General features: G+C 43.0%; 1 protein-coding gene across 2 annotated transcripts in view; it reads left to right on the top strand.

Annotated features, from left to right (window-relative positions):
• Positions 1-8,471: 8,471 nt before the first annotated feature.
• Positions 8,472-10,472, top strand: part of ANO10 (anoctamin 10) — a 128,827-nt gene continuing 126,826 nt past the window's right edge. Inside the window, exon 1 of one of the 2 annotated variants that reach the window (XM_014937937.1) lies at positions 8,472-8,578. The gene's annotated coding sequence lies outside the window, so the exon portion shown is untranslated. Of the gene's footprint in view, positions 8,579-9,230; positions 9,325-10,472 lie in introns of those variants that run through there. The other variant, XM_014937938.1, reaches the window with a different exon arrangement.

Here is a 10,472-nt window from a genome sequence, read left to right as displayed (position 1 = left end):
CTTTGAATCTTAAAGTCCTCTTTAAAAGTGTCAGAAAGGGATGTGACTTTGCTAATGATTAAAGAAAAAATCCAATGAATCTGATAATTCAGTATTGCTTCTTATTATAAGGAAGGGATATGGAAAACTGAGGTATATTCACAGCATGGCTTTCTTCTGGCTAGATGATGCTGATATCTATAGTCTTACAGCATACTGTGTCAGTGTTGCCAAGTGGTTCATTACCTTCAGTGTGAGGTACTGTAATTACATCATCTAATATCGCCAGTACTTACCCTAATTTTGCCATTTACCAATCTCTCTGCTTTTACAAATGTTAAATGCCCGCCATGTTTTAGATTGGAGTGTTTCAAACCTAGGTTAGGGTGAGTTTCAAACTTCTCAGAACTGACAAAGCTCTGAGCTGCACACAGTCTCGGTGGTTTCAGAGTACACAACCATATTAAGCTGGAACAGGCCCAGAATAGCCTGTTCTACTAGTTGTTGCACAGGTCCATATTTCCAGATGCACAAAGATCCTCACTTCCAGCAGGTCCTACCTATCTGGCAATATGGAGAACCATCTCTCTAAACAAGGTTGTCATATACCACTAAGGGCAGCCTTTCAGCCCTCACCACCAGCGGTTGTGGAGTGCCTGAGGGACCGTATTGACTGTGTGTGTTACTTGTGCACTGAGGTGTGGCTGCTGCTTGTGGACACCCGAAACCACCTCACTCAGTCTGGAGGTGGGATTTCAATTCAGACAAGCTGGCTCAGCTGGGACACAGGACCAGACCTGCTTCATACTCTCACTTTTGTTAGGGAGCTGCCAGCTTCAGTGACAACATAAATGAGTGCTGACAGTCACCCAGTATTTCCCAGCATTTCCAGGGTGTCCAGAAGAGCAGACAAGTTCTCTCACAGGTGAGAAGGAAACAGAGATATCGTTGCAGGTGTGGATTTAATAAAAGCAACAGAGGATTTAATCCTCCCACACCTCAACATTAGCCTTCCCTAGCTAGTTCCCTGCTGTAGTACAGGGAACTGGTGCTATTAGTATAGCACTGTGGCTTCTCTCAGGGTCTTCAGTCCCCTGGGCCTGGGAAGAAGCTGTGGCTGTCTCTAACAGCCAAGAAATTTGTATCTCTCTGCCTGCCAAGGGGTCTGCCTACCTTATGTGACCTCTGAGGGAGTGTGTTCTTGCCATGTAGCCCCAATATGGCTAGGGTGTGCCCCTCCCATGCATGGCCCTACAAAGAAGAGAGAAGCCTTCATCCATCATCTTCATGTAGAGCCTCTATCCACCCCAATACTGCAGTAAATATGAAGCACTCTGTTCCCATGGGTTCTAGGGCCTTACATGCAATACTAGTGGGACTTGCTGTGAGTCACATAGAGCTTTAAATACACCCACTCACACCCAGGCTGGACTAACTGAGACTGTTTGTACCCAGACACCTGTCACTCATCAAATCTGAAGTGAAGATAGACTCTTGGTTATGTAATGCCAAAATACAATTCTGTGTTTCCTGAAAAAGAAAGAAACCTCAAACAGAACTTGCATTCCATGCTCTGTTTTCAGTGCATGACTTCACATCCCCCAGGAAAAAGATTTTTAAGGGCAATATTAATTGTTAATCTTTTCTTGACTTTCACTTGACTTGACATTTGATATTAAGAATGGAGAATCCTTTTTTAATTTAATGTTTTGTTTAGCTTATTTCACTGTAGTACTAGCATGAAGGAGCAGTCCCTTCTGTAGCTTAAAAAGGGGCAAATACTACACTCTTCTGCCATTCTATCTTGACAAACAGTAGGCATCTGCTTCAGAAGGAACTAAATAAGAAGACCAGAAATAGGATTCCTGTTTTCTACACACTGCATTTCTAATTGCTGATTTGAGATGGTTTTCACTAAAATAAAGACTTTTTAAAATTAGGTTTGATACATCTGAGTGTGCTTCTAATTAGATTATAGAATTACACATTACAGAAATAAAAGACTAATTCAATGACCTTGATAAAATCAAGGTTTTTCTGTACAGACTTATAGTACTAAATTTTAAGTGGACCACTTGATACTAATAAAGATAATATATTAGTCTCTAATAAAGCTGAATTTATGGAAAATTTTTCTAAATTTACAAACATTATGTCTCTGGTATTTCTGAATGTATGACTATAGCAGACAGGTGAGGTTAAACATTTTCTCAGTTTCACTCAGAGTGCCTCATGTTCCCCTGGACTGATAGAATATACCATGTCTTTATTGCCCCATGCCCTGAACATTTGATGACAGCACTGGGATCTGTGGACTCAGATGATAAAAACTGTACCAATTTTGCATTCTAGAAGGAACTAACCAGATACCAAAAGTACATATTGAACTAGCCCAGCACATGTGATCTTTTAACAATAGCATATGCACACTTCCTTGTTCTGTCAGTACTTCACTTGCCAGCCCTGTAGAAGAGATCACAAACAAAAGATTCTCTCTTTTGACTCATCCATTTTTCTTTAACAGTTAGTATTACTTTAGTGATTGCTTTGCAGTGTTTCACTGATTATTTCAAATTGTACTATTTTCATGTGTTCAATATTTTGCTCTCAGTGTTGTTTGTTTCTAAGGGATGAAGTTCCATAATTTTGCAGAGTCCAGTGATCACATTTATATTTTTGGTAAAAAAAAAAAAAAAAAAGAAGTGATTTATTCAGGGCTTGCCATTTTTATTTCTGTTTTGGAGTCTTGGATGAGTATATACCTGTAGGCTACAATTGGGAGTAATCTGAAAATGAAGGGGAATCTGTGTTTCTGACTACGTAGATGTAGTATGTAAACTAGACTGACATCAGTAATTATGACAAGCTTGGGCCCTTAGAAATAGCAATTAACGGAAATAGATATCTGTAGTTTAATGGTTTTAACTAGTTTTGTCATTTTCCAAGCAATGGTGAGAGCAGTCAAGTGAACAGATGTACAATTCATACTAGGGGATAGTAAGTAAATGTAGAAATAATATACAGACTTGCAAATGTATCATACAACACAACAGCGTATACTGTATAGAAGGAAAACAGAGCTCAGAGTCTTTAGATTTAAAACTGTTGGACAGCTGTCAAATCTATGATTGTTTTGCCAGCAGTATGCCAGCACTACAGCCCTTGCCTAACTCTGTAAGCCAATGTATTTCCCTAGAGAAATCAATTTATGACAGTTTGAAAAATCAGCTAGAAAACTTACACAACTCATCTTTTCATAATCAAGAGCTCCATAAAAGACCAGTTTCAAAGTGATGCTTCAAGACACTTAAGAGTAAAATGTACCATATGAAGTAAAGATGTGGTATCTGCATTTTATATTGGTACTTTCATGAAGTTGTCTGTAAGAACGTGAAATATTTGACGAAGTACAATAAAAGTCACCATGTGCACATCTGATGTAGTTTGGAATGGCGATATTCCTGTTCTCTGATTTTGGTTTGCCTTAAAGCATCATGCTGTGGTTGTCCAGCAGCTGAATAGCAGCTGAATTCAGGCACAAGGGGTGAAAGAGAATTGCAATCATTAACTTCTTCAGCCCTCCTACGGCCATTCCCATTCATAATTCAGAGCCCTCAGAGCAGGACTGTAGGGGGATTTATCATCTCGTTATCTTCAGTGAGTGTTACTTTAAACGTAGTGGCTGGAAGGACTTTTACTGAGGGCTAAATTCCTGAACTTGCCTCTCCCAAACCTTGGTTAAGCTCTTTCTGCTATGATCATAATTTAGCAGCCTAGTTAAGAATTAGCACAATCTTCCTTCAGTTCCTAAATCCAAGCAGAGGTATTATCAAAACAGCTATTTGAAAAACACAATCTACTGGCGGGCTGCATCAGATGGTGCAGTCAGGGACCTCTGTGAGGCACAGCCCCAGTCATAGCATCATGGCTACTGATGAATCCAGTCTCTGCACGTTTTGTTAGAATGTGTTAAATTCTGCCATTTAATAACTCATAGCAATTAACCAATTGACTGCACAGTACTGTTTCTATCCATGGACTAACAAATAAACAAACTGTGTTCTGCCCAGGTGCAATAAACTTTGAATCGTAATTACTTTTAATTCACTTCAATTCATGTATAAATGATGATTAACAGCTTCTGCAGATGTTTTACCTTTTACTTGCTCCTTCTGGGCAGGGATTTGAGAGTGTTTCACCTCTTCCAGGCTTAGTCAGGCTGATTCTCTGCTTTTTATGCCGTTTCCATTTTGTTTGACAGGACAGGATTTTCTGTTCTTTGATGACCTAATTTGGGAATAGATACCTGAGAGAAAACTAGATGTTTCTAGTCAGCTAGACACAGTGTGAAATGGAAGAAATGTTACTTGTACCTTACAGATTAAAACTGATCATCTTCATTGCTCAGTGTATCAATCAAAGCTCCCACACTTTGACCCCAATAGTGATTGGACTGCCTGAACACACTTATGTGGAAATTCCTGGCAGGATGTAAAAATTTTGCCAGATGTGATTCAAAAAAATATCTTCCCCTCCATTTTCAGGAAGGTAAAAACATTTTAGTAATGTCTATTACAGTGTTGGAAAGATCCTGTATAATCCTGTATAATCTGATCAAAAACACCACTGAAGACTGGTAAAATGTCACTACTGACAAATACATCAATTTAAATTTAATTACAAAAATTTTAATGTAATTACCATGTTAGCCTTAAACTTTAGGTGACCCGTTATCCATTTGACACTCAAACTGATATGTCGTTAGCTTGTGAATTGAAAGCATGTTTTACTGTTAATTGCTCCTTACTTTTACGATAACACAATGTTCCACTATACCTCAAAACCTAGGTAAAGGTAAATCTTAAGAGAATGATGACTATTATGTGTGACTTCAGATAAGAGCCAATATTAATCTCATTTATGTGACTATATAAAGTATGGTTGTCATACCACATGTATGTCTATGTGCATTTGAATTGATAAGATTTACTGTATGGAAGGTGCTTACTTTGTGCCAGCTCCTGATCTTACCTAGCTTTTCTCTGAGCTTTTTTAAATCACTAAAATAGAACAAAGAAAACCAGCCAAAAGGGGGTAGTTTCATAAAATGAATGGGCTTAGAGACGGATCTGGTGAGTGCCAAAGTTAGTTCAAGTATGGAGCAGAGCCTTAGAGCTGGCAATGAGGGCACAGGGAGAAAGAATTGGCAATGGTGGACTGAGAGTGAGATCTCACCTTTTTAGCAACAGTAAGATGCTGGATGGCATCAAACTGTCACCCAAAATGTGAGCAAAGTTTCAACCAGGTGCAAAAGAAAATGTCACTTCACAGGTTAATGGCTTGTTAATTTAGTTGAGTACTGTGGTAGTTATTAGTCCAGAGAGTCCAGAGAGAAGAGGGTTAACCACAGAATTAAAAAAATCCTCTGCTCTTGAAATTTTAATGGATTTTTTTTTTATCTCTCTCTTCTTTTTTTTTTTTTTCCTGCCTCACTACAGCTCATCCATTATACTCTGGCTACAGTCTGCATTGTGACTGACTGAGACAGACCATGAAAATGCTATAATCAGCTAACAGAATCACAAGACTGGACCACCGTCACAAATGGATACAAGCTTGGGATTTATATTTAGCCATAGTGACAGTGCAGTTTGCAATTTAGGGTGGGCATGCCTGATCCATCTTTCAATGAGCTAATCCTCCTAATGGAAAATTTCTAGTCACTGCAACACTGCACTTGGTACAAGGTCATTTACTTTTTGCCATCATGGTAAGACTGTTTCCACTGTACCAGCAGTGTATGTTTATGCAGATTACTTTGTAGACACATCCACCATCTACTTATGAATCCTATTTTTCTGTTGTGAACACGGGATTATGGGCTAACCTTTATGCATGGCTAGCAAAATGCAAACCTTTTAGAAAGAAATGGAGAGTGTAACAGTTAAGAACTCATTGCATAGCAAGAATGTGACACCTAGTGGACAGACAACATTAAGGAAATGTGACGGTCCCATCAAGGAATATTGACATTAAACGACCCTATCCAGTAAAGCAATTAATTTGATACTAGAAAAGATTAAGCTTGAATGACTCTTTGCACGGGGCCAAAATAAGTGGATAATGGTAACTCCCCTCTCAAAGCTCAGTGGAAGTGGACACTGGCAACATGCAAAACACATGAAAAAAGTATGTTTAAAATACCCTTTTTGTTAAATCCATGTCTCTGTTATTGCCATGTTATCTCTTCAGGAAGTGGGAGTTTTCACAGCTGGAGATACTCAGTGGTGAATAACTATGCAGTTAGGCCACTGAGAGCTGGACAAGACTGAGACACAGTTTAAGAAACCGGACTAATACATTGTGCCCAAACTCTCTGACACAGGCTGTGCCTGTCTGCTGCTCCCCGCTGCTGTTGGAGTACCTGAATTTCAAGTATTCACGTACCTCCATTTTCCAGGGTGCCCTAGTCCCTCACTGCTTTGTTGGCTATAAATAATAGCAAAACTCATCACCAGAAACTGCTATTTTATACTGGCTACAGAATAGAAACCAAATTTTTCACTGTAAAATTCACTGTAAACTTTACTTTTACAAACTTTAAATCTGTATGTATTTCCAAATACGCTGAAAAGTGCATGTCAGATGCTAGAGGACGCATAAAGCATACTCTATGGCAGTTGTGTTCTGTATGAGGTGCATTGGCTTTAAAAAAACTCCATCACTGAGGGATTTTCCCCTGCAGTCAGTCCCCAACTCCAGTGGATAAGCCAGAATGAAGTTGCCTTGGGGCCAGCTGGTTTGCACCAGTCTCATCTTACCTAGTAAGCCGTTACGAATCCACTCCTAATAGCTCAGAGCTATTTGCTGTTAGGCAATGTGTTCTGCACCTACGTGGCATAAACCACAGAGGCAAACACTGTGTGACTCCCAGCCGGTGCCTTTCACACTGCGAGGGATGGTTTCTGTGATCATTCTAGATCTGTATGCGCTGTTCACATCTGTGGGTTGACCTAATTTGCAAGAAACACTGCATCCTGGTTTGAGGTAGAATGGAACCAATTTTCTTTTCAGTAATTCTACTTTTCAGTTAAGTCTATTCTGACTAACAGCACTCCATGAAATTGACAGCAAATTTTCTAGACAATGTCTGCTTCTGGCAGTGATAAGGCCTGATGTTTATAGTTAACGCTAAGGAATGGTACACAGAGAGGTTCTTGCTTATACTTATTGCTATAACAACCAAGGTCAGCTAACTTTGTTATGTACCAAGTGGAAAACTGTAAAGGGGTTGCACCTGGGCAGTGATAAGGCCTGATGTTTATAGTTAACGCTAAGGAATGGTACACAGAGAGGTTCTTGCTTATACTTATTGCTATAACAACCAAGGTCAGCTAACTTTGTTATGTACCAAGTGGAAAACTGTAAAGGGGTTGCACCTGCAGGGAGGAGCGGACAGGACAGATGACCCAAAACTCACCAATGGGGTATTCCATCCCATCTGCATCATGCTCAACAGAAAAGCTGAGGGATCAAAGGGGTCAGCTTCTTTCTTCAATGGCCAGTGTCTGAGCAGGACTCTGTCTGTTCCCCTGCCTTTGATCCGGATCCGTGTGTCCTTGAATCCAGATCCAGTTCCTGCCCATCACTGAGCCCAGTCTGGGATTTTCCCAGTGCTTGCCGGTGACATCATCATCATCCTGGCTGCTTGATACTACTTTTGTATATATTTAGTATATTTCATTATTTTCTTATTGAAATTCTTTTTTTAATTAATATTTCACTAAAGTAGTTTTAGTTTCTTTTCAACTCCTAAGTCTCTCTCCCTCTTATTCTCTCTCTTCTTTTGGGAAAAACAGCATCTGTTGTTTGTTTAATGGCCAGCCCAGCCTAAAGCAGGACACGCTGCAGGCCCCAGTATCACCCAAAACAAAAAGTATTTGGAGAACCTAGTTTACAAGAAGTTCCACAAACCCAGGAGGGGGATCGTGCTGTGCCAGCCGGCCTCTTCCTCCACCGCCCCTGCTCTGCAGTCACCCTTTGCTCTTCTCTGCTACAAATGGGTGTCTGGAGTTACATTCTCTACAAAAATCTTGGCATTGAAATGCAAAAACATCCTCTTTCACCTGTGCAAAACGATGTTTAGAAATAAAACTAATCCCGTTAGAAGCACAGGGCTTATAGCTCCAAGAGGGAGATTTGGCCTGTCAGGAGACGGGAAGGGAAGGCACCAAAAAAACCACAAAGAGGATGAAGCGAGAGCTCATGGTCCACACCAGTGCTGATAAAACACGGTAATAAAAGCATTTTGAAAGCATTATAGCGCAAGAAACCCACAGCCACCGCCCGCCCCGTCCAACGGTCGGAACCTCGCCTCAGCGCTCCCCCGCTTGCCCCGTGGGCACGCGAACGGGGCGTGGCGGCGCCGCCTCCGGCCAATGGGAGGAGGAGACCCACCCGTGGGGGAGGCGTGGCCACGGGGCGGAGGGGCGTGGCCGGAGGCAGCCCGTGGGCGGTGGCAGGCCCGGCCGCCCTTCCGCCCCTCCTGCCGGCGGCCGCGGCCCGACCCCCGCCCTGCCCTGCGGATGTGGAGCCGGCGGTGAGTGGGGAGTGGGCGGCCGGCACCCAGCGGGAAGGGGCTCTCGCCGCCGCCGCCGAGGGGAGGAGCCTCCTCCCTGCCCGCCCACCCCCGGCCTTCCCCGCCGCGGCGTGGAGCCAGCGCCTCTCACCGCCCGGGAGCTCTCTCCCGGCGGCGGTCACGGGCCGCGGGGAGAGGCGAGCTGTGGGCCGGGCCTGGGAGCGGTTCCGGCTGCGGGAACCAGGCCCCGTGGGGTTGTTCGGGGCGGCGGAGCGCGGCCTGGCGTGAGGGAACGAGTCACCGGGATGGTGGGGGGTGCGGCTGGGCCTCTCTCCGCCCCGGCCGGCCGGTCCCTATAACCGGAGGGGGAGGCGCAGGCCGGCGGCGGCAGGGCTATGGCTACCGTCTCTCTAAATCCACCTGCCTCCGCCCCGAGGGGTGAGCGGGCTCGGAGAGCGCCCCGGGCAACCGGCCCGACGGGTTGGTGAAGGGGAAGTGGGCCTTGGGGGGCAGAGGTCCGTTTTGTCTCCGCTCCCCGCTCCTCGGGGTCTGTCGTGAGTCGTGGTGAGCGGGGGTCTGCGGGAAGAGGCCCAAGTGACATCCCGGGGGGCTGGGCCGGGCGCTGAGCCGCCCGTGTGGGGCACCGGGAACGGCAGAGGCGAGTCGGGAGGGTGCTCCAGCCCTGTCCTGCATTTCGGCAGGAATAAGCCTAAAAATAACGAGCCTGACTTAGTCACCGCGCCAAGCACAATGATTCTCAATAAATGGTAGGAGCCAAGTTCGCCTGCTGTTTATACAAAGGCTGTTTTCAGAAGAAACGCTGTTCTCTGACGTGTTATTGTTAACTCACGATAATAACTACCTGGTGCTTTTGATTCCTTAAATTCCATAGAAGTCGCAATATGCACAATGTGACAGGCATTATCCTTTTAAAAAAAAAAAAATAAAACTGATTATGGAAAGTGACGCATTAAGTTGAAGTCGTGAATCAAGACAGTGCAGTCAATCATTGACAATCAAAGTTACGGTGCCTAGTTGCTGATTATGTTTTCCCTTTGTCTGATTAATTCAGCTTGTGCAGATTTGCATCTAAAATGTTTTAAAATACTTTATTAACCCCGAGTATTTCTTCTAAAGACATACGTACTTGGGTTCAGAGTTGTAAATCCAAATGCTGCAGAATTGCTTGCGTATGAACTTAGTGAAACTAACTGAAAACTTCGTTGAAATTTGACTTGAAACCTTTTCCCTCCTAAGTCAAAAGCAAATAGCCTTGTTTATTATGATATGCATACGTTTACACTATCACTATTTTGTAGGATAATTTATGTGAAATAACGGAGATAGTGATTTCTCTGTGAGTCACATAACTGTATCTGTCATAAAAGCTCTAACTGCATCCTACAGCAACTTACTTAGAAATGAAGTAGTTTCAGTCTTTGAACAGGAGGGGGAAAACTGCTTAAAGGCAGTGGGTAAAATCCTTTCTTTGGTGAAGTTAATAGCAAAAAAAACCCAAACGCAACAACAGCCAAACCCAAACCTTCCCCTCAGTTTTAAATTCAGTAAATTCAGTCTGTGATAGGTTTTTCATTTTCTTGGGTTTTTTTATGATTTTTTTTTTAACTGACTAGGTCATTTACCAGATTTCTCTATTAACAACTTTAAATTGCTTTATGAAGCATAATATAAAGATCTCTGTAGAATCATTGGCATACAAGTTGAAGGTACAATGTCAACAATACTTACATGGAGCAACTGAGGGATCTGAACTAGGGTGATTCAGCCTGGAGTTAGGGAGGCTCGGGGCAGACCTTATCACTCTCCACAACTACCTGAAAGGAGGTTGTAGTGAGGTGGGGGACGGTCTCTTCTCCCAGGTAACAGGACAAAAGGAAACGGCCTCAAGTTGTGC

This window comes from Calidris pugnax, unplaced genomic scaffold (genome assembly GCF_001431845.1).
Source record: "Calidris pugnax isolate Ruff unplaced genomic scaffold, ASM143184v1 scaffold11, whole genome shotgun sequence".
Lineage (NCBI taxonomy): Eukaryota > Metazoa > Chordata > Aves > Charadriiformes > Scolopacidae > Calidris > Calidris pugnax.
This window is presented reverse-complemented; position numbering and strand designations above follow the sequence as displayed.